Genomic DNA, 24920 nt, shown 5'->3' with positions numbered 1-24920 from the left:
ATAGAAGCAGTGAGAGGGGACAGCTCTGACGGTACCCCTGCAGATAGCAAAAGGCCCAGTGACAGAGCTATTGATTCATAGTCTAGCCAAGGTCTCAGTATATAAAAGTATGACAAACCAAATTAAGTTAGGGCTAAGGCCCAGGAGAGTCAGGAGCGCAAAAAGAAAAGGCCACTACAGAGAATAAAATACTTTTGTAGAATCCCCCAAAAAAAGCTGCTGCACGACTTGCACCACTGCAAAATAAGTCAGCAAATTATAAAAAGTGGATCTGCCAGGGACAAACCCAGATTTGTCTGGCAGAACAATAGTTGGCAGCAGGCAGAGTAGTCTGGCAGTGATCAGCTTGGTCAAGATTTTGGGCCAAATGTATCATGAAATGGCCTTGCGAATCGCAAATAGCAATTTTTAAGAAATCGCTATTTCCGAGTCGCAATAGGCCATGTATCACCATTGTGAATCGGAAATAGCGATTTCTTAAAATTCGCTATTTGTGGTTTGCGAGGCCCAAATACCGTATCGCAATTTGCGTTCTCACAAATTGCGATTCGGTAATTGAAAATCGCAAATTGCGAGAACGCACACCTGGAGGAGCCTGATGACATCACAAGCAGGAAGTGAGTCATCCCTGGCAGTTTGCAGGTGCCACACCCAAATTAGCACTCAGAGAGAGTCAGCCCAGCCACAGTGAGCAAGTCTCTGAAGAAGAAAGCACAGCAGAACCACCATGGACACCTCTGAACAGGTAAAGGAGAAGGGAGAAAGGAAGCGCAAACTAAAGTATAGTGAGCAAGAGCTGGAGGTGCTCACAGAGGAGGTGGTCAGGAGCCATAACCGTTTGTTCGGCAAAAGCTCACTCCAGGTGCCTGAGAGTGAAAAGCGCAGACTCTGGGCAGATATCTAGACCAAAAGCTGCGCTGTTGGAGTAGCGCAGCGCTCTGTGGAGGAAATAAAGAAGTGGTACGACATGCGGTCCCGTGCCAAGGAGAGGGTGGCAAGACGAGTGCAGGAGGCCAGGAGCACAGGAGGCGGACCACCCACAGAGACACCCTCCACCCCGATGGAAGACCTAGTGGAGTCCACACTCCTCCCAGGAGCAGTCAGTGGGGTCACTGCCATTGACACATCCGGCACACCAAGTACAAGTAAAGGTAAGTGCAATATTGAAATGTAACCCCATTTGTGTATGCACAAGAGCACCTTAGGAATTAGCAAGTAGGGCAAAGCATTGTGAGAAGTAGTCCATTCCACATCTTAGAAGCAGCACAACTATGCCGTATGGGAGTGGTAGTCCACAACCCAGAGCTGAAAGTAGCGCATACAATGTAATAGGCAGAGCGACACACAGAAGACCACAACACCCACAACATTGTGATGAGAAGTAACTGTACGTTTATTACCATTGTGTGACCTTTATTGATACATACATAACTGATACGCTGCATATTGTCGTTGCAGGTGGCCCAGGCCCAGCAGCTACAGCATGTGCCATTGCAAGGGAAACAGACACTCAACCTGCTTCTGACTTCAATACCAGTGAGTCACAGAACATAGCACCCATCCGATACAGGCCTAGGGCACTGCCACTACCAGAACTGAGCCAGGACTCTGATGAGCAGCAGGATGACTCACAGACACCTCCCCCAAGTGGCAGATGCACTCCGATGCAGGAGCCCAGTCCACAGCATAGCACAACACCCGCATTATGCCTACGTTTGCAGGCGCACAGGCTTTTGAGGCAGGTGAGGGACCATCACTGTTTGGTGGCTATGTTAAAGCAGCAGCGCCTGCAAAACAATAAAATCTCTGCGTTACAAAGGCAGATGCAGGCACACAATACAAACATGGGGGGTCTGCATCGCCAGCTGGAGTGTTTCAATGCCAACATCAAACAGCTGCATGAGGGACAGATCCAAGCATCGGAGGATACAAGGGAGCTGACTAGTGCAGTGAGGGAACTGTGTCAGGAGCTGCACCATGACACAGTAAGCCAGCGCAGGCAGGAGAGACGTTTCATGGGTATGTTTGGGGGTTTTTGTCGCTCTGTCAATAGACTGGCAAATTCAACAGCCCTCATATCGCGGCATGCTGTGGCCGCACAGGTAGAGGCAGTGCACAGCAGTAGGGATGTGGCACATGGACTGGTGCAGATCACGAATGTGGTAGACAATATCATGGGTAACCGTTCAGCTACACCAAGTGAACTGGGACTGGGGGGACACAGAGGACACATCGAGCCTCAGAAGTTTAGCTGTGCCCACAACGGATGTCAGGCGTCGCAGTTCCAGGCACAGCACTGTCACTGAGGCAGAAAATAGAGGTGCCAGTGAGGCAACTGCGCACTCGAATGGCTTGCGTGGCTGCAGGAAATGAGTGTATTGACCACAGGGGACTGTAAATTTTTGTGCCATAACGAACTATGAAGGAATAATGAATATCTGTTAACTGCTTTTGTTTATTGTTTCAATTACTTTTGTTGCTACTAGTGGAACTGATATTACCTGACATTAAGGTAATACATTAAGGGCCAGATGTAGTAAACTTTTGCGAGTCACAAATGGCCCGAATCGCTATTTGCGACTCCGCAAAATCGGAAATGGGATGCAAAAATCCCATTTCCGACTCGCAAAAAGCGATGCGAGCCGTTACCGACTCGCAAAATTTGCGACCCCATTTAGCGACCCGCAAATAGGAAGTCGCAATTTGCGAGTCGCAAACCATATGCAATAGCAACTCGCAAATTGCGACTAGTCGCAAAAAGCCCAGTTTGCATGTCCAATTTACCACTAGCTCAGAGCAGGTGGTAACCATTACCAAAGTATAAAAGGAGACCCATAAGGCATCTGGGTTACTCAAGATGGCGGAGATATACCTGATAGCAGTGAGGAGGAGAGCCCACGCAGCCCAGCAGAGGAGGAGGAGGAGCCAGAGACAGGAGAAGATTTACAGAACAAGGCAGACACTCTTCCAGCAAACTGAGGAGGAGATTTATGATAAATACAGACTTAGCAGCGCAGCTATACTAGAGTTAATAGATTTACTCAAACCACAGCTATAACGCCAGAGTGTGCATGGCTACGCCATCCCTACGCATGTGCAAGTGCTATGCTCACTGCACCTCTTGGCCTCGGGGAGCTATCAGGGGGTCATTGCTGTGGCAGGTGGGGTATCCCAAAGTGCACTATCAAGGTTCCTCAGGGCATTCCTAGATGCCTTACTCACACACATGTCCTGATACATATACCTACCCAGGAATGAGGCAGAAATTAACAGCACCAAGTTGGACTTTTATAGGATTGCCAACTTTCCCCATGTCATAGGGTGTGTAGATGGGACACATATTCAAATATGCCCTCCTGCTAACCTGGAATATCTGTTCCGCAATAGAAAGTGTACCCACTCACTCAATATTCAGGTTGTTTGTGATGCCCATTATGTCATCACTGACATGGTTGCTAAATTTCCAGGCAGTACTCATGACTCCTACATTTTTAGGCACAGTGGGATACACCAATGCCTGGAACGTGGGGAGTTTGGAGACGGATACCTCCTAGGTAGAGCTGCATACACCTTGTAGACATGCACACAGATCAATGTGCACACCAACCGTGACTTTCTAACAGTGTACTTTTTGTGCCCAACAGGTGACAGTGCATATGCACTACGGCCATGGATACTGACTCCGTACTTAACACCCAGCAATGAATGTGAGAGGCGATACAACAGTGCACATAAGAGGACCAGGAACTTGATTGAAAGAACCTTTGGATTGCTGAAAGCATGGTTCAGATGCCTCCACCGAAGTGAAGGTGCCCTCCAGCATACCCCCATAACGGCATTCAAAATAGTTGTCGCATGTGCTATCCTGCACAACATTGCCACCCGACGTGGGCTACCTCTCACCCCTGCAGACCCAGATTCTGAGGATGAAGAGCAAGAGCAACCACATCGCCATCATGGGGATAGGAGCATCGCAAATCAAGGCAGACTGAGACAGGACCACATCGAAACCCAATACTTTGGAAGGTTTGTGGCAACTTCTAATATAATCACCAATAGAACAAACACTCCATGTGTTAAGTGGAACAAACAAATTATTTAATATGTGCAAAAACCAAACTATACACAAGGAACAACTGTTCAGGGACTTCAAAAAGTCCACCTGGCATGGGACACATTGCCATTATGTGCCCCAACATCAGGGACAGTCGGCCAGCCTGGCTGGTACCAGGTTGCTCAGCAGTGCTCTGCCTTGTACTCCCACTCCGTAGCACCCTGGTGTCACCAGCAGAGACACTGCTGACAGTGAAACCCTCCTCACTGTCTTGTGGGGTGTCCCCTGTACCCCTGGACACCTGCCGTGCCTCCATGAGGTCTATCACATGGGTGATCCGGCCCAGGCCCGTGCCACATCACCCGCAAAGTGGCCCATGTCAACCTGGAGGCTGACTGTTCTCCTTGACAGCCAGTTGTGTTCACTGCCAGTCTGCAAATAGAGGAGGCCATCCTGTCCAGCCTTTGGAGCAGCTGGCGGTCCCTGCGCCGCGCACCCTCACTCTGCGTAAGCAGTCCAGCCACCAGTTCGCGCATTGACAGGGCTAGGTCACCTGTGTTGTTCCCAATGACCTCCAGTTGTGCATGAACCTGCTGCATGCTGTTTGCATGGTTCCTCTCGAAGCGCTGCAGAACCCCACTAATCCGCCCTAACTGTTGATTCTGCAGGCGCTGACCCCATAGCAGTTGTGCCTCCGTCGGTGTTGTGGATGGAAGCACTGACTCTGCCTGCTGCCCTGCTCTCCTCATCCTGCGTCGCCTGCGCAGCGGTGGAGGCCCTATGATGTGTGATGTGGCACTCTGGCTTGTTACTGGTGCAGGCTCCAGGACCACTGTTGCAGCTGGTGTTGCCAGAGAGGGGATGGTGTTGGTGGTGCAGGTGGGAGTGGTGGCTGCTCCTGTTGTCTCCTCGTAGGGCTGGCTGACCATTGGCACCTGGCTGCTTTGGCTGGTGGGGGTGTCTTGTGGGAGACCTGTGGGACATGGGGAAAACACTGTCAGTGTCTACTATCTGTTGAACACTTCCTAATAAACAGTTGCCTATTAACTGCCTACTTGACTACATTGCCCATAATGCATCATGCTGGTGTTTGCTACTCTGAAATGGAGCTATCTTGGTTGTGCATGTCCCTGTGTACATGGTGGGTGGGGGTATGGCATTGATGGGGGTACAGACATATCACATGGTACTCACCGGTTGATGTTCCGGGCTCAGAGGTGTCCAGTTCTCCAAATCCAGTTACTGACTCCAGCTCCAGGGTCTCCTCCACCCTTTCCTCCAGGGGTGTGGGTGGTGGTATGGAAGATGGTCCCCCTCCTGTGCCTCTCATCTCCCGGAGCCTTTCTGCCACCCTCTCCTTGGTCCGGGAGCAGAGGTCGTACCACCTCTTCTTTAGTTCATCCACACTCCTGTGGCTGTCCCCCAGGGAGTTTACCTTCTCCTCAATTTCCTACTAAATTAGTTTTTTGGCAGAGTCTGGCACATTGAGGGCTGCCTTCCCAAAAAGCTCATCATGGTGCTGACAGCACTCATCTGTGAGCACCTCCAGCTCCTTCTCTGCAAACTTGAGCTTTCTCTTCCTGGGAGTGTCAGCCATGGTTGCTGGTGCTCTGTTAGCTGTGCTGCAGTTAAAAAGGGTGTGGTCCTCCCTCCTCCCAGGTGTATTTGTAAACTTCCTGGCTGTGATATCATCATCATGTGCCAGGAAGTGTTTTCCTGAGTGTTCTGGAGTGGTTTCTAGAGTGTTCTGCAGCACCTGCTTTCAATTTTCAGCACAGTCGCAATTTGCGACACCCACTCGCAAATTGCGAGTCCGTTTTTGGCGCGGACGCAAAAAGTGACCTCGCAAACAGCGGACTCGCTATATGCGGTGCGACTCCGGGTGCGAGTCGCAATTTGTCCGCGCAAATTCTACCTGCATTCCAGTTAGCGACACGCAAATTGCGAGTCGCACATGGTCGCAAATTGCGAGTCGCTAATTTTTTTGTACCTACATCTGGCCCTTACTTACTACAAGTACAATTGTCAGTGGGTTTGTGTTGTTCATACTTACATCTGAAATGGTTGTGCGTGATGTCAGCATGCCTTTGCCTGCCCTCTGCTGCAGTGGTCCGGTGTGCTGGCTGTAGGGGTGGTCCGGGATCATCATCCTCATCAGATTCTGAATCACATATTTCCACAGGTATGCCCCTGGTGGTAGCTATATTGTGCAAGATTGCACAAGTAGCCACTATTCTACGTGTTGTCTCTGGGCTGTACTGTGGTGCCCCTTCACTTTTGTGGAGGCACCGGAAGCGACTCTTCAGCAGCCCAAAGGTGCGTTCTACCACGTTGCGGGTTTCCCTGTGTGCTGTATTGTATCTCCGTTCAGCAGGTGTTGTAGGATTTAGGTAGGGCGTCATCATGTAGGTGCGCACTGCGTAGGCACTGTCTCCTGTAAGGAACAGAGGGTATAATGAGTAACTGAGCCATCTGACCTCAGCACACCATCAATGCACCAGTGTACAGAGGGACAATACCTAGTAGATATCCTTCACCAAACTCCCCAGCTAGCAGTCTTGTGTGAATGCCGCTGTGGCGAAAGATGTATGAATCATAGTGTCCTTCCTGGGTACCTGGCCACGAGATCATTTATGATATAGGAGGCATTGCATATTCCCTGTATATTCATTGAATGTTGGTATTTACGGTTGCGGTACACATACTCTGTGGCTGATGGTGGACAGATTGCTACATGTGTCCCATCTATGGCACCTATGATGTGGAGGAACTGTGCTATCTGGTAGAAATCTATTTTTGTCTGCTGTATTTCCTGAGGGGTGAGGGGGGGAATCTGATGTGCTGGTGTATTCTGCTGCTCAGCATTGCGTTGATAAATGCATTGAAAAATCTAGAGAGGGTACTCTGTGAGACCCGTCCAGCTGCTGCTATGACCCCTTGATAGCTCCCTGAGGCGAGTAGGTGGAGGGAGCATAATACCAGCACATGGGTGGGGATGCTATGAGTCCTATGTGTTGTGTGCTGCAATATGGGTTGTAGCTCAGCTATCAGGTCAAGTATCATGGCTGAGTTCAACCTGTACTTCTCAAATATTTCCTTCTCAGTCTGGTCAAAAAGTGTAATGCGCACTCTGAAAATATGCTCCTGTCTCCTCCTCCCTCTCCTCACACCTGCCAAAATCCTCATTCTCCTCGCCATGACGTAGAGTGCAGCCATTGTGGAAGAGTGTGAGGCATTCTGGGCCTCTTTATATAGGTTGCACCTGATTACCACCTGGTTTCACTTGGTGGTATTTTGCATGTGCAAAATGCCATTCTGCGGAAAATCGCTATTTGCGATTTTTTTGGTGCATCGAATTACGACTTGGTTTTGCGAGTCACCTTTTGCGTCTCGCAATTGCCTACTACAAATACCGAATCGCTTATTGCGATTCGGTATTTCATGTCGCAAACTGCGCAACGCAAAATGCGACTCGCAAAACCAAGTCGCAACGCCAAAAATTCTACATTTTTGCGATTTCTTATTTTTGGTCTGCGGATGCCTTTCATGCATCGCAGACCATGTTTTTGCATTCGCAAACTGCCATATTTTGCGATTCGCACTGTTTGCAAATGCAAAAACGTTTGATACATCTGGCCCTTAATTGCCTATAATGATTAGCGACAGGGGACAATAGCAGCTGCTTGGGTTCCTCCCAGGTTTGAGCACAGTCACAATAAACACCTCCGCAGTGAAGTGAGCAGCAGACCACTTTCAATAGATTATGCATACATTTCCAGGAGATGCGGTGCCAATAGGTCCACATACTCCTTGTCAAAGGCCATCGTCAGCCCACCCAGTCACGTTACTTTGTCACTGGGGAGACCCATGATGACCTAGATAATATCTTCTTCCTAAAATGGGGAGTCTAAAAATTGTCTATGGCCATCTTCCAACCATAGGAAACTAATTGTCTCAAAATATGCAGTTTATGGTGCCCCATCTAGTGAGTGAGTAAAGGAGTACAGGTTGACATAAAAGGACTCATCGTAAATTGTACTGCCACTGTGGCCACCTGTGGCCCGCCTCCTCGCTGTTCAGCTCAACTATATACTCACTGGCCCAAGGTCTGTGTAATGCATTAGCAAGTTTTTTTTCCTGCCCTGTTTCCTTCCCCGTATCATCTGGCCTGCACTGTCCTTCCCAGATAACACACCTCTCGATGTGCCGCTTCATCATACAGATTGAGGGTGCCCCTGGCATTAGCTGCAAGTGTCACATCTCCCGATGCATAGTATCGCCTTTCGAGATCCCCAAGTTGGTGCTCCAGCTTAGTCAAGTCCTTGCGTAGTGTACGGAGTATGCCATGATGTTTAACCAAGTAGACCTCCCAGATAACAACCTTATAAACGCCTCCCAAAGAATTCCAGGCGATCGCACGGTGCCCTTGTTGCGAGTGAAAACCTAAGATAGCCTTCCAGACCTCATTTCAGAATACCAGGTCGGGCAACACTTCCACTGGTAATCATCAAGTAAATGCACGCTGTGCTTCCCCTGGTATGCACATCTCTAATATCACAGGGAGTAGTCAGACAGCGAATGCAGACCGTGTGTTATTGTGCTGGCCCAGTGATCCGCATCTTTAGTGACAATCCACATGTCTTTGCAAGACCAGCTGTTATGCATGGGCCTACCCTCTGATTCCCATGGCTGACGTGCCACAGGTCAAGAAGCTCATGCTCCACCACAATGGGGCTCAACACCCTTGCCGCTGCCGGATGGAGAGGTTGTGTGCCGCTGCTGCGGTCCCTGAATGGATAAAGTACTACATTAAAATCTCCTCCCCAGAGCAGGGTGCCAGGCCCCAGCGATTCAACAAGGTACCAAACCTCAGTAAAAAATTCTGGGCTATTCACATTGAGGCCATATACTGACAGTAGTCTGAAAGGGCGATCGTATAGCACGCCGGATATCATGACATAACTACCAATGGGCCACAAAGCACCTCTCTGGTGCACCAGGAAAGCCCTTTATAGATAAAGATTGCTACTCCTTGAGTATAGCAGGAGTAATGGGCAATATGACATTCCCCAATCAATCCCACTCGAGGCGCAACTTGGAGTCCGCAGTGAGGTGTATGTCCTGTAACATGCTTATGTCAATGGCATGTTGTTGCAGATAGGCAAATACCTGATGCATTTTACGCGCATCATTAAGTCCGCGGATATTCCATGTCATGCATTTCAGTGCATTGTTAATAGTGTGTGGCATTACAGTAGCATACCCGGTGCATGTTCACCCAAAGCTGTATAAGTGTGTGTGGACACATCTCATGAGAGCTTTGAGGGAGGGGAGATCCGGAACCGAAACAGCAAACAAAATACAACAAAACGCCTGCCTCCCATGTTGACCCCCATCAATCAGGTCAGACTTCCAGAATCCACCCAGGCAATAATCCACAACATCTCCCCTAGGGAGAAAGTATTCAGGCTTCCATAGACTCATCCCAGGGGTAATGGAGGGGTCATAATTCCTCGTTCCCTGCACGGCAGCAAGAGGTTGGGGAAACAGAATTATTAGGTCAACGAGCCAACTGATCAGTCCAGTGCAAAGTATGTAAACTGTGGCAGACCTATCAATCTTACAACAGTTATAGCTGCTCCTTTAGCTAATCATAGTTAATTATGGTCACTCAGGTGGCTATCGCCCCCAGCCTCCTGCTCAGAAGTGGCGGCAGCAGATTTCTTTGGGAGTAATAATAAGTTTAGCAGCCACCTTCGGATCTGTGAAAAAGTGGAGTATTCTATCAAACTGGACTCTCAATTTACCAGGTAAATTAAGCAATACAAGGTGTCCATTTGAAGCAGGGACCTTTTCACCGGCAAAAAATCTTTGCGCACAGCTTGGACTGCAGGAGTGTAATCTGGAAAGATGGTAAGAGTATTGTTTTGGTACACATAAGGACGTTGCTCCCGGGACCGATGAAGTACAGTGTCACGATCCCTATAATTTAGGAGCCTAGCAATGACAGGCCAGCCGGGCCACAGGAGAGGGCCTCATTGCCTGTGAACGGTGAGCTGCTCCACCACCAGCAAAGGGGACAGGGCCCCTGTGAACAGTGACCTCAGCATGTCTTACACAAAGTCTTCCATGCGGCCCATAGGTGTGGTCTCCGGGACTCCCATGATTCGGAGGTTATTCCTCCTAGAGCGTGCCTCAAGTTCCTCATTCTTATTCCTGATGACCTTGATACCTCCTCCATTTGCATAAGTTGTTCATCAGGGGTGTGGCGTCCATCGTCAAGATCCGAGGTGCCGCGCTCCAATTGATTAAGTCTGGAATCATGGTCATCTACCCTATCCTTGAGGTGGTCCATTCGATCTGTCAGCTGATCCAATTTGGAATCTGTGCCTGCAAGCGTTTGCTTCAGGTCCAGAAACATTATTGTTATCGACACAGTTTGAGCCTTGTCTTCTGGAAACTAATGTGCAAGATCACCATCAATGTATACCCTGCTTGATGTCCCAGGCTTTTTGCGTGCATCAAAAGATAGCTTCGGCTGTTTGTGGTCTGCCTTCCCCATATTTGTTCCCAAGCACGTTGGGATGTATGCACACAGGAAGCAACAGGTCCCAGGTGCCACGCCAGGAAGCGCACCCTGGTTGGTCAAGTAATTATTGTCCCTGAGCTACTCTCAGCACAAGTTCATCAATCCAGAATGGCCCAAATTAGACGAACAAGAATGATGATCTGCAGTGCAGGCCCACCACACAGCACAATGAGGAGAGAGGGCCCTTCCTGGGCCTCCTATTGATTTATTTTGCTCCCAGCGTGGTCAGGCACTCCAGAGTACAGTTACAGGCGCAGGCTCTGCTCCCCAGTCATGGCCGCCCCCTGCTGCTGCACACACTGCCAAGCGCTCAGCCCAGTTCTGAAGCTGGGGAGAGGTTGGACTGGGAGGGGGTACCACTCTGTTACTCCCGGGCAGGCCGTCCATGGACACCCCCGAGTGGCAAAGACCCGGGTCATGCGCATGACCCTAGGCAAGCAGCTCACCTCTGGGTGCCACCGTGCTGCTGACCGCAGGGCCCTATCGCGCCAATGCCTTCAGGCTACACCAGCAGTGGGCCAGCCTCCAGTTCCACTGCGCCCGCAGGGAAACGTCCAACCGGGTCCTGGCCACCTCCACCACAGGCACGAAAGAGAATGAGCGATCGGTTCACCCTGTATGCTTACAGGCCGCGCCATGTCCATCATGCGGCCCTCCCAGCATCACAGAAAATCTCTTGTTCCACCTCTGCCTTCTGGGCCCAAAGCGCCACCCTCTGATCCGGGATATATTCAGAAGGTGAAGGCTGCACGATCAAACCGAACTGTCATTTACAATGATGGTTCAGCACTACTAGCTGTAGGTACTAAATGTCAATACTCAGCCGCTTGCACTGTTGTGAATGGAGTGATGAGGGATGCGACATTCCACCCTCAAAATACTGACACACAGATCCTAGGGGACTGCACTGCAGAGCTTAAGGCTCGTGTCCTGGCACTGGAACATGCAGAGCTTAAGGCTCTTGTCCTGGTACTGGAAAATACAGATCCTGACCAATTAACACTGATTGTGTGTGACTCATATTATTGTGCCAGTCCAATAACAACTACTTAAATCACAGGCACCTGAATGGCTTCAGAGATTTCAAGGGAAACACCAACAAACAGAGAAACTTGTAGCGGAGGGTAGCTGACCTTCAGGACAGACTACCAAAATCTCATGTAGTAAATACATTGAGTCATCAACCTGTAGGTCTACACATTGTAAAAAACACCTTCGCTGATAAAGCTGCCAAGTCTACAGTAGCTTCAGCTTCTGTTGCTGCAGTAACTCACTCACAGATGAGATTGAATAATGAGATGCTGGGTCCTGTGAAAGCTTTGGCTAACGGCGAGCCTTTACCAAACGCCTCCCGTGCAAAATATTCCTACCATCTCAGTGGCCAGAACATTGCATTTGCAATAATCCTACGGGTAGGGGATTGTGTGATCCCCAACCAAGACCAGAAAACACATCTCATCAAAGCAGCGCATGAGGGTGTCGCTTAAGCTCACGCAGGTGTGGCAGCTACAATATCACTATTACAAAAACACTTTTGGTGGCCAGTTCTTTACAAACAGACCAATAAATATGACCTTTGTTGTGATGTTTTCCAACAAATTAAAAGGCCTGCCATTAAATGCCCACGGGAGACACCCTCTTAATTTCCAACAAATCACTACAATGTGTATATGTGGAACACTGTGGTTCCTTACAACATGATGGTGCACACAAATACATCTTAGTCGCTGTTGATGCTTGTTTTAGCCTTCTGTGTTTCTGGCCACAAAGGTCGTCTGACACTCTTACTGTTATTAAAGATTTGCTAGTCATTATCTGTACATATGCAGTTGCAACATTCTACTCAGACCAGGACCCTGCCTTTGCCTCTTGGCATTCAGGGACACCATGAGAACGATGGGTGTTCAACAACATATCATCCTGAGGAAAACAGCATTGTGGAGAAAAATAACTGAGACTTAAAGTGGTCCTTAACAGCAAGAGTCATAGGTTCAGGCCATAGTTGGCTTCATCACCTATCTGGGGTCCAAACAGCACTAAATAATCTGCCCAGAAGGTCCTTGAGAGGTCACACCCCATATAAGGTCCTTTTTGGGATATCTACGTATGTCCCTGATCTTGATGGTTCTGATGGGGTGGCGGCAGACACACTGTGTGACATAAATTAATGTGTCGCTGTTTTACAGGAACTACAGCAATTTCGTGATGAGTATTCATCTGCCCGTGCTGCCATCTTGGGAATAAGGATTTGCCAGCAACGTCTACAGGATTAATTCCTAAAGCTAGGGATCTAGTGCATGAAAAGAATGTTGTGAGAAAGGAATTTGGCCCATCCTACAGAGCACAGGTTCCTGTCCTGAGAATACACGGTACAAGAACTGTCATCACACCACCGCTGCCTGGTTCCAGAGAGAATAGATCTGTTTCTATTGACAACATCAAATTGCACCATGTGGCTGATCCTGCACATTAGACCCAGAGTTCCTTTGGGTAGTACCTGCTCCCCTCTCACTACCTGACAGAATATACCTCTACAAATAGTAAACCACGTTTCTGCTAGCACCAATGCTACAATTGCCTCCTCTAGCATTGAGAGGGTCGAGAATGATCTTCTGATGATTTCTGTTGTAGGAAGCTGGCCTGGTGTGTGGTGAGCACCTATGGTGTTATCACCTTATACCAGGTCCAGGAATCCCCTATTAGTGAAGGTTAGGCAGTGTCTAGGAAGCCAGGGCTCTCTACAGGTAGCTGTGGGTGAGCAGTCAAGACTTATCTAGCTTTCACACATGAAAGAACCACACAGTGTTACAAACAAAAGGTACTTTATTATGATATCTAAACACTAGCATACTAATAGGCAGTCCCCCCAACTAGAGGCAAGTAAACACACATATATACACAATAGTAATCAGTAAGGAGCAAAAAAACAACAAGCATTGGCAAAAGTATTAGAAAACAGTGTGGGCCCTATGGGCGGGCCAAACCATATACTAAAAAAATGGAATGCAAGATACAGTTCCCCCACCCAAGGATGTAGAGTCATTAGAGGGGAGCTGGAGGAACTAAGAACCCCAAGAGATGAGTACCAGAGTGACTCCCAGCGACCAGAAGAGCAGAAGTAAGTTCCTGATTTTCCCCAAAACCTACAGGAGGACTTAGAAAAAGGACTATGCAAGACCCAAACCAGACTGGAAGGACCCAAAGGTATATTCTGGCAGAAGGGGACCTGCAAAGGAAGGGGACTAAGTCCAGTTCGTGATGGTGTGCCCATTCGTGGCAGGAGCCACTACTCATCCTTCTGTGGATGCAGGAGCAGGTCGACGGAGGAAGAAGACCAGCTGTGCAGCGCAGGAGATAAAGAGGAGTCCCTGAAGCAATGCAAATGGTGTCCCACGTCATCTGTGGGGTTGCAGTGGGTCAGTGGTGCCGGAGAACCACCAACAAGCCTTGGCAAATGCAAATGAATAAAAAGAAGAGTTGCGAGGCTGAGGAGGACCAGCAAGGGGACTCGACCCAAGGAGGGGAGTCAGGGTGACCCTCAGCAGTCAGAAGCATCACCAGAAGAGGGTGTATCCCCCACAGGCAACCCACTAACAGCAGGCACAGCAAGTCGTAGTGGGGCCCACTCAGCATACCTGAAGAGAAGTCCAACGTCGCTGGAACAGCAGAGAGGAGACTGTACTTGGCAGGAAGAAGTGCTGGGAGTCACGGCTACACGAAGTCTGAAAATCCCTTGGAGCAGGAGCAAACAAACCTTGGTAGCTGCAAGAGTCACAGTGCACAGGGGTACTGTCCTGCAAGGAAAGGCAAGGGCTTACCATCTCCCAAGTTGGATAGCTGGCAGAGAGGACCAAGGGGATATCTCCAGACCACCACATGTGATGCAGCATCCACGCATTTCTGGAGGAGAGCAGATCCACGCAGCCGGTCATCATTTCAGTTGGTGCCTGCAGATGCAGGGGAGTGACTCCTTCACTACAAGGGAGATTCCTTCATACTTCTTGGTGCAGGCTGGAGTATTGTCAACCTCAGAGGATGCACAGCCAGGGAAATGTTGCAGTTGCTGGAAGGAGCCAGAGAAACAATGTTGCAAAGTGGAGTCGTCGCTGGAGTTGCAGATTGTTGGTTCCTGAAGAGTCCAGTTGTGGTTCCAGTGGCCAGAAGATGAATTAAACAATGCAGAGGAGTCCTGGTGGAGTCTTGCATGTCGAATCTGAGGACCCACCCAAGAGAGAGTCCCTAAATAGGCCAGGAAGGGGGATCGGTCACCTAGCAAGGTGACCACCTATCATAAGGGGGCTGTGACGTCACTTGCTTGACCTGGCCACTCAGATGCTCCCAGGGGCCTCTGCCCATCTTGGATTCAAGAGTGAATCGGTGAGCCAGGAGCTATGCACTAGGGTGACCTTGGAAGCAGGCGGTAGGTTGTGTTGAGGGTCGCTTGCAGGCCAGCAAGGGTACTCTGGTGGAAGGTCCTGGTAGTTTCTGAAGTCTCTCGACTGGGGCTTCCTCCTGGTCCTTTTACAGTCCGGAATAGACTGTCCTTATGGGTGTCCGACAATTGGTGACCAGTACCTAGGGCTATTGCAGGGTTTGGCCACTGGATTGCGCAGTGCCACCAAACTTGAAACACTTGCAAGGTTTGTCCTCACGGTCCATCGAGTGGAGTTTGGTCCAGCTGCGGCATCCGTTTCCTTGGTCAGCATCCGGTCAGTGAAGTGGCTTTCACTTTGTCTTTGGTTGCAGAAGAGTGATGCCTTCACTCTGGAGGGAGATCTCTGGCAATTTTCAAAGTGTGGAGGTCCTCTGGGGGTTTGTAGAGTCTGCCCAACATCCAAGCAACCACTCAGCAGCGATTGTCGAGTCTTGGGTGCAGCAGGCAGAGTTTCACATCTTTTCTTGGTGCCATCGGACTTCAGTCATCGAGCCTTGGGTCTTTCTTGTTGCTGGTCTTCTTTTGTTCTTGGAATCTAATTTCTTGGTCTAGGGATGCCCACCAAGTACGTTATTTAGTGGGCATTTAGGGGTACCTAGTAGGGACCAATGGGTCATCTACTTTATGGTGACTAAACCCACTAAGTGACCACTTCCTGTGGGCAGAGATCACTTCCCTACACCGGATTGGCTATTTTCCCTCCATGCAAGATGGAGGAAAATGAAATGGAAGGGTCACCTCGCATGCAGCATCTTAAGGGTGGTGCAAGCTGGGGCAGACCTCTCCTACTGTCCTTTGTGTAATTTTCCCGCCAATGCTCCTGCCAAAAGTGGGAGTTTGTAGCAGGGTCGGCCATCTGCTGCTAGAAGCAGGCTTAGGGGTTGAGTTTCAAGGGCGGTAAGTCCTTTAAAGCTCGCTAGCAAGTCAGTGCACATTCCTGAGGGAGGGGGTTTTGCACCTCCACCCAGGAAGGGCTTTGTTTGGTGACTGTGGTGGAAAGGCTACCGGTGACAGGGAATTTCTTCCCTGTCACCGGTAGACAACACCCTCACTACCGTCAGCAAGCACAAAACACCCCAACCCCCATCCAGGTAGAGCTCCCCCATCCCCCTCCAGGTACAGTGCCCCCTCCCTGCATATATACACATGCACACAGATACCCTCACACACCACGTATACACTCATTCACCTACACTTACAAACACACATTCACTCACACGCATCCATCCTCGCATTCACCTCAGCACTCATACACGCATTCAACCATGCATGTACACACCCATACAAACACACATACTCACACCCATACAAACACGCATGCACACACCCATCCAAACACACATGCACACACCCATCCACACACGCATACTCACACCCATACATACACGCATGCATACACCCTTCCAAACACACATACACACATGCAGAAAAACACCCACTCACACATGCACACACAACACCCCAAACTCTCCCACCCCCTCCCCTGTCAGAAGATCAACTTACCTGGTCTGGGGAGGAGGGTGTCAGGTAGGGAACAGGAAGGGGGGCTTCCACCTCTGGCAGCCCCCCGCCATCAGTACATCACCATGCTGTATTATTGCGCATAAAGTGTGGCGGAAATCCAGCAGTACCCATAATATGGTGAGCGGAAACCGCCAACACTGGCGGTCTTCTGGGTCCCACGGCTTTGGCGGTCTTCAAGGAAGACCGCCAAAGTCAAAATTAGGGCCACAGTGTGGGTAAACTGTGCCAACAACGTTTACATTCCTACACCTTAACAGCTGTCAAAGAACACCTTAGTTTCCTGTCTGAAGAAGTCAGTGTACAAGATTTTCTGTTAGGACCCAAGAAGCCCGCTTGAAGCATTTACTGTATGCCATATATAACGAGATCTGGAAACTACCCCAGATGGAAGTTGCTGCACGTTTAATGCAGATAGATAAAGAAAACATGGGAAAGGCTTTAGCTGTTGTCAATAATGGCATGAACACTTTGTCCAACAGAATTTACACCTTAAATAATATTGTGTCATCTCCAATTGATATAATTCAAAATGATGTGCCCTTTTTACAGCGTGGACAAAGCACAGTGGCTGTTCTTTCTCAGCAAAACTGAGTAATTGAGCTACCACCAACCCAGCTGTGTCATGAATGCATGATGCAGTATTTCAGAGCTTTTGTGCTTGGGGAGCTAGATTGGTCTTTGTCATTCAGGCCAGTCTTGATGTCCATTCAGTCTTCCATTACGTTTGGTGCCTCTTTGAATGTGCACCCATAGTATGTCTTGCTGTGTAGCCTGCACCTCCTGTGGACAAGGATCTGTTAATGTTCTCGAAGAGGGTTCATTCATGGACGTGCCCCTTGAGACTACAGTTGATCCATGAGGCATCCAATGAGCCACCGATTGTGAATTTCCTTGCTCCAATGATACCTGGCACAATGGACAGTGCTACATATGCATTTTAATCTGTGCCGGAGGCTTCTGCTCACTTCTGCTCTGTGGATCCTTCTGCCAATACCTTGATCAGCTTGCCACCTGCTGAAGTGAAGTCCTTCCTGGTCTCAATCTCCCTCGATGACATTGGAGATTTTTTGTAAGAACATGATTATTGTTAAAATTTGACCATTGGTATTTTTTCAAAACATAAAATGCGACACTAAATAGCCTTTCTAATTTGGCCAGTTGTTGGCCTGCTTGGGTTGTCAATTTATACATTTGTTTCTTGTGCATGATTTTAGTTACGCTTTTAGAATTTTATTATTGTAAAGTAGAGCATTTTTAATAGTAGGCTTTGGATTTTACACCTTTGTTCCAGCAGTAGAGGAGGGTGTCCATGGGTCTATTTTTGTTGGTCGCTTGGGCACAGTGATAGCTTAGTTTAGGCTTATGGCCTGTGTCCTTTTACCTAGTTATTATCCTTGTTTTTAATTTCATTCATTTTATTATTGCTTCTTTTAGTGGCATTGTTTTAATTTCATTACCAGCTGCTATTTTGTAGAAGCGTCATTATCAGTGTTATGGGCAATATACTTTGCATCATGTTCTCTTCTTTGGGATCAGAAGAACAGAATGCGAGGCACACAGAATAATATTTTTCATTGCTGGCCCCAGGACTACGTAAACAGCCCAGCTCTTAGGTACATACCAGTGTCAGGATTCTGTGCATAAGCATGTTCCCTGTAAAAACATCTTGTAGGACAAAGGGCATTAGATGGGGTTCCAGCCAGAATTTCCATCTATGCTGCATGCTGGTTTTTGGTAGACCTACCTCGGCTTTTGAGTCTCCATGGATCCTGATCTGGAGACCAGCGGCCTGACCTTGTACCAAGGTAACAGGGGTGGGGTGTGCTTCACATGGACACTGTACGAACAGATTAGCTTACATTACCATGTTCTCGCTAAGGGGCTGGAGATTAGGCTTTTAGATAGGAACTGTATACTCATGTCATGACATTATGTTGGGGTTGTTTATATTTAGATCTCTAATTTTCCCAATCCTGATTTTGTCATTCCTCATTATACTAATCATCGGAGCTCATTTTATCATAGATTGCAGTCTTTTCAATAAATGTAATGAACACTGTCCTTCATCTCTTTTCTTGCCTCTGTGTGTAAGAGACTTGTATGCGGAGAGAAAAGGGTAAGGCTTGTTTCCCCAAAAATGTTTGCGTGATGGGTTTTTCAGAGTTCCATTTAAGGCTGCCACAAATCACCTTTACCGGTTGGGTTTTGGTGAGGTGCTGCTAGCAAGCCGGGAGGGTTGGGCCGACAGCTACCAACTGGTGTGGGAGTGACTCAGTCTTCTACAATGCAGAGGTGCTGCCTCACTAGATCCAGCAGTCTTAGGATACGAAAGTCCTTATGACAATCTATGCTCCAGCTGCTTCGCCCATGTTTCCTGAAATAGGATAATGTGGTGACTATTGAAAAATTCACCCCATTCTAAATCTGCAGGTTTTGTTTCGATTTCAGCTACGTTCCATGACAACAATTTCACCAAACACATCCTCTGGGACAGGAAGGCTTGCAGAATTAATTGTGGCTTGGGAGTGACTCTGTGTGTTAACCATATGCGTCAAAGGTTCACTACCACGGTTTTTCCACTCCCCCTTGGCTTGGCCCGCTGAAGTCAGTCTATATCAGAAAGCCCCTAATGAGCAGGTTATTTTAACATGATTTGTTTGGCATTTGAATGGCATCAAGCCTACAGTACTACTGCCTTCTGGTAGAAATGTGTCTGGTAGGTGGAGTTTTAGGCGAAGTGAAGAGTTGATGGTCAGTGTAAATCTAAGTTCCATACAAATTAAGCCATAAATTATAGCATTGCTCACAAATATTAAGCCAATAAAATCAGTTCTACTTTACTTATTCACATATCTTGTTGCCACATCCATGTCCTCCCGGATCACAGATCTACAATTACAAACATGTTGAAGCAAGTGGATCATTCTGTTTATCAGTGATTCATAGTTTTCATGCTCCGCGGATGAGATTTATGGGCCATTTATCAGAGGCACTTCTCTGTTCAACTGCCTGCCAGATGGTCTATCTCTGTGAGCAATAGGTTGCTGAAGGCTGGTCATTCTCAATGGAGACACAGGGTTCGCTAGAGTCATTGCCAACTTAGGGGAAATATTTACATCCCTCCTCATAGCCAGTGGGATTTTGGAATTCTTAAGGTTTGGGACAATGTAATCTCTCATATGTCCTTTACCACAAGTTTAATATTTTAACTCATCAGTATAGTAGCCCTGTGCCTTGTGTCATTCTTTTCTGCCACAATTTGATCCCTTGGCCATGGAATAACTCGATTGCCCATATTGGCAAAAACTAGAGATTGATTCTCAGGGCAACTTCTCCACTTTCCTAGTAAGGAGTTGTGACTGAAGTTCCTGAGTTATTTTGCCCCATAATTTCAGTTTTCAGTTGACTGAGCTGAGCCAAGGCCTCCCACCCCAGTGAGGTGTTGTTTATGTTGTGGCAAGCGGGTATCTGGTGAAGGATCGGTTTGTAGAGGAACAGCGGGCATTGCATTGCTTCTGTCTCCAGTTCCCTCAGAAGTTGGGATCTATTCGTGCAGTCGACCGCTATCACATCAGGGGCAGTTTCTCGTTCTTTCCTAGCACCTCCGAAGTCTCTGAAGTTACTAGTTCATTGCATACGGTCTTTGAACTACCTTGGTGCATTCTGCCCCGTCACTCTCACATGATTTTGCCAAGTAAGACTTTGGGGGTCATTCCGACCCCGGCGGGCGGCGGGTGCCACCCGCCGGGCGGAAACCGCCCAAACACCGCCCCGCGGTCAGATGACCGCGGGGGACATTCTGACTTTCCCGCTGGGCCGGCGGGCGATCTGCAAAAGATCGCCCGCCGGCCCAGCGGGAAAGCCCCAGCAAAGATGAAGCCGGCTCCGAATGGAGACGGCGGATATGCTGCGGTGCGACGGGTGCAGTGGCACCCATCGCGATTTTCAGTGTCTGCCAAGCAGACACTGAAAATCTTTATGGGGCCCTGTTAGGGGGCCCCTGCACTGCCCATGCCAGTGGCATGGGCAGTGCAGGGGCCCCCAGGGGCCCCACGACACCCGTTCCCGCCAGCCTCTTCCTGGCGGTGTAAACCGCCAGGAACAGGCTGGCGGGAAGGGGGTCGGAATCCCCATGGCGCAGCGCCGCCATGGAGGATTCCTTTGGCCAGGGGAAAACCGGCGGGAAACCGCCGGTTCCCCTTTTCCATTGGCCAGGAAGCACTGCCAGCCTGTTGGCGGTGCTTCCTCTGCCCTCTGCCCTGGCGGTTTCAAACCGCCAGGGTCAGAATGAGGGCCTTTATGTCCTCCTAGCCCTGCTTAGATTTTATTGGGCTTTTTTCTTTTGGTTTGTTTTAAGTAGTCCCTCCATTTCCTCTATTAGTACATCGATTTCATTGAGGGCGCAGTTAGCTGATGCATGCTTTTCTGCTACTTTCCTCTTCCCTCTTATGGTAACAAACTGTCAACCCCCTAGTGTTTCCTGTTCGTTTAGAGGGTTATTGATGGATTTAGCAGCAGTGGAGGTGCAGACTATGTATGCATTGTTGATACTTAATCAAATAATAATCTGTATAACGGCTTAAAATTTATTAACCATTGACTGCCAGTGCCATCAATTAAAAAAAACAAATAAGAATGCAATTTATCAAACATCTTAAAAAGTTTAAACAAGAAAATGTATGCTTAACTCTAAGCAACCACTGATGTAAGTTGTTTGGGTAAGTAGGACAGACCAAGTCAGGAGATATTCACTTCGCCACTCATATGAGAGCAAAGCGTGGAGGGTGCTGTGGAGACAGTGTGAGTCCAGAGTTACAAAGGATGTCCCAGCCTAATCGCCACCAACTGGAGGCGAGTGATAAAACATAACAGTACCTTGTACTACAGCCAAGAGGTGTGGACCAACCCAGATTCTAGGGGAACTGCTCTTGGCCCTGTCTTTGCCCGGGTGCGTCCCACTTGTCTGGGCCCTCCTCCTGGCAAACACAGGACATTCTTGGGTTTGTACCCCCTCCAATTCGCCAATGGGTCGATGTTGGTGTCCCGCATGTCGCAGATTGCACTATTTCCATACTACTGGATTCTAAACAGTTGTTATTTATTTTTTCAAATTGGGCTTGCCAAAGTGACTAATCTGGTTCAAGACTACTGCATAAACTCCTGGCAAATATTTGCGTGAGTAGCTGCCTGACCCTTCCTTATTTACTCAGTGCACAGTTACACATAAGTCCAGTACATCTTGGTTTACTTGGACAACTGTCGTCTCATCCTTGTGTTGAATTTGTGCAGTCATTACGAGACATGGTGACCTCGTTATCTTCCTGAAATCCAGAGAGGCCATTTTGTTTATAACAACATAAGGAGTTCACATTTTCTGTAAGTCTCTCCCTATTTTTCACATTCTCACCCATGAGACACCATCTTATTTTTTCATCTAATTTATTCTGACTTTTGTCCCTTATTTATTTTTTCAGGGACACAGCTAACAATTGAATTGGGTAACTATATATCCCATGGAGACATTTTCTAATATTTTTCTTTAAATGTAACTTGTTAGGATCTACTAAAAATGTTTTTTTTTTAAACTTTTTGTCTATTTTTGAGAATCCACCTTAGCTCTGCATAAGTGTCTCTTGTCCTGCGTATGACCATTATATTGTCTTAAGGGTTGAAACGTCTTCGACATTAAAAGAACAAAGACAGCTTGTTGTGAAACTGGTCAATTAGGAGTCAATTAATGAAGAACTGATTTGCTCATTGTAATCCAAAAATAATCAATGTTCTAGCCCTAAAATTGGCCAGCTTCTTCTCTATTCACTTTCGTTTAGATCAACCTTGTCTCACTGTATGCTCACTTTGAACTGTGCGATTAGACAGAGGCACAGGAAAACAGAGGAACTGGGAGGACTGCTGTGCGACAGGGTGAGGACAGGCCCAGGGAACCCACTCTTCACGAGGCCTTCTCCAACATCATGGGATGCCCAGGAGACGATGGCAACAGTACTGGCCAACTTTCAGGAGACCAAGCGTCTGCAGGAGGAACACTAGCTGGGGATCACGGAGGAACTCAAGTCCATCAACACCTTCCTGGTCACCATTGTAGGGGTGCTGAAGGACCTTGTAAACACCAGGAGGGACACTGTGGCACAACAAGGGGCCCCTGACACTAGCCTGGACAGGAGGCACCGCCACAGGACCACAACACCACACCCCACCCCCTGCAGATGGAGAACCACCCCACAAACAATCCCTGAGATCCAGGACAAAGACAGAGAACAATGCCAAGACCCCGCCAGGAAATAAGACCCCCCTGAATGTCATCCTTCTGTCCCACTTCGTCACCCTGTCCATCCATCAACTGCCCTAGTTCCACTTCCCATGACCCTTTGGACAATGCACCTGTGAAACAAATAGACTGGACTCTGCCATGGACAATCCTCCACCATCACCCCTGCCCATTTTACAACCCCCTAAACTAATTTGCACAGAAATAAACACCCTTGAATCACAAAACAATCTGGAGTCAGTCTGTGCTTTCACAAATGTGTATTTGCAATAACTATGGAAAATAGCTGTGTTGATTGTATTGTCAACATACCGATGTAACACAGCTCTAGTCCATGAGGTAATATAGCAGAGGTCACACAGTGGGACCCACATCTGTGAAATGGAAAGGCAAAGTGACAAGTCAGGGTCCATACACTGGGTGAAAGTGACAGACATATGATAGGTCTAACAATTGTATGAGATGTGTGAGGCAGTGACATCTTCTTACCTGTGTTTCACTGGAAGTATTGCTGGATAATGTTGTTTCCGTTGTTGATATCCTCTTCTTCTGCCTCCTCTTCTTCACTGTCCATGGGCTCCACAGCTGCCACAAGACCTCCTTCTGGACCATCCTCCTGCAGAAAAGGCACCAGTCGTCGCAAAGCCAGGTTGTGCAGCCTACAGCAGGCCACGATGATCTGGCACACCTTCTTTGGTGAGTAGTAGAGAGAAACACCTGTCATATGGAGGTACCGGAACCTGGCCTTCAGGAGTTCGAAGGTCCTTTCAATCACTCTCCTAGTTCGCCCATGTGCCTCATTGTACCGTTCCTCTGCCCTTGTCCTGGGATTTCTCACTGGGATCAGTAGCCATGACAGGTTGGGGTACCCAGAGTCACATGCAAATGTCAAGGGACAACTGTTAGACACACTAGCCCATAGGGACAACCCCAGCCAACTATCCACAGGGTATAGGGTCCTTGTCCTCACCTATTAGCCATACACGGGGCCTCTGGAGTTTCCGCATCACATAAGGGATGCTGCTATTCCTCAGAATGTAAGCATCATGCACTGAGCCAGGAAACTTGGCATTCACATGGGATATGTACTGGTCGGCCAAACACACCATCTGCACATTCATTGAATGGTAGCTCTTCTGGTTTCTGTACACCTGTTCACTCCTGCGGGGGTGTACCAAGGCCACATATGTCCCATCAATGGCACCTATGATGTTGGGGATATGTCCCAGGGCATAGAAGTCACCTTTCACTGTAGGCAAATCCTCAACCTGAGGGAAAACGATGTAGATGCGCATGTGTTTCAGCAGGGCAGACAGCACTCTGGACAACACGTTTGAGAACATAGGCTGGGACATCCCTGATGCAATGGCCACTGTAGTTTGAAAAGGCCCATTTGCCAGGAAACCCCTCTGCACTAGAGGGGGGATCCCTGTGGGATGGCGGATTGCTGACAACTGAGCACACAGTTCATGGATTGTTGCACGATCAAGTCCGTAGGTGACTATTAAGTGTCTCTCTTCCATTGTCGACTGGTCCACCAGCGGTCTGTACACCGGAGGATGCCGCCATCTCATCACCTGCCCCAGCAGACGTGCCCTATAAATGAGAACAGCGAGCAGAGAGTCATCCAACACTTAGGTATTACTAAATGTCATTAGCAAACACTTGACAATCCGCAATGTGCCTGTTACTGTGTGTATGCAAGGCCTAGATAGGTGGGATGCAGTTATTATTAATGCCATGTGGCCCCCTGAAATGGCGGCTGCCTGACCTGTAAGGTGGGACAAAGGGATATGAGGTAACGATCGAAGACCGCAGTACAATCCTGCATTGGTTAACATTGGACCCTATGGGTCCCAGGAGCCAATGGCGATGTACGTCGGCGGTGACGGTACGCACCGCCGCAGACGTGACTGCCATTTTCTTTCTGTTCACTCACTTGATACCTGACCATCGACAGGAGAGGACCTACACTGCAATTGCTGCTGTGACCTCAGTCTGGAAGCGACGATGGCTCATGTGTCTGGGGAAA

This window comes from Pleurodeles waltl, chromosome 3_1 (assembly GCF_031143425.1).
Source record: "Pleurodeles waltl isolate 20211129_DDA chromosome 3_1, aPleWal1.hap1.20221129, whole genome shotgun sequence".
Taxonomy (NCBI): domain Eukaryota; kingdom Metazoa; phylum Chordata; class Amphibia; order Caudata; family Salamandridae; genus Pleurodeles; species Pleurodeles waltl.
This window is presented reverse-complemented; position numbering follows the sequence as displayed.